Raw genomic sequence first — 227 nt, forward strand, 5'->3', positions numbered from 1 at the left:
AGGCGCAGTGCGTCCTGGAGGGCCCTGGGCCGCGCGGGAACCCAGCTCTGAGGCCGGGCGCCTGGCCCGCAGCGCCGCCTCCCGGGAGAAAGGCGGGGGCCGGGAGGAGGGAGCCGGAGGAGGCGGAGGGCGGAGGGCGGAGGAGGGCGGCGCGCTGAGAGGTTATTTGTGGTTCGCTTTGATCCCGAGGGGGAACCTGAAACTCTCACATTCCTGGCATAGCAGCC

The sequence above is a fragment of the Acinonyx jubatus genome, chromosome C2, assembly GCF_027475565.1.
Source record: "Acinonyx jubatus isolate Ajub_Pintada_27869175 chromosome C2, VMU_Ajub_asm_v1.0, whole genome shotgun sequence".
Taxonomy (NCBI): domain Eukaryota; kingdom Metazoa; phylum Chordata; class Mammalia; order Carnivora; family Felidae; genus Acinonyx; species Acinonyx jubatus.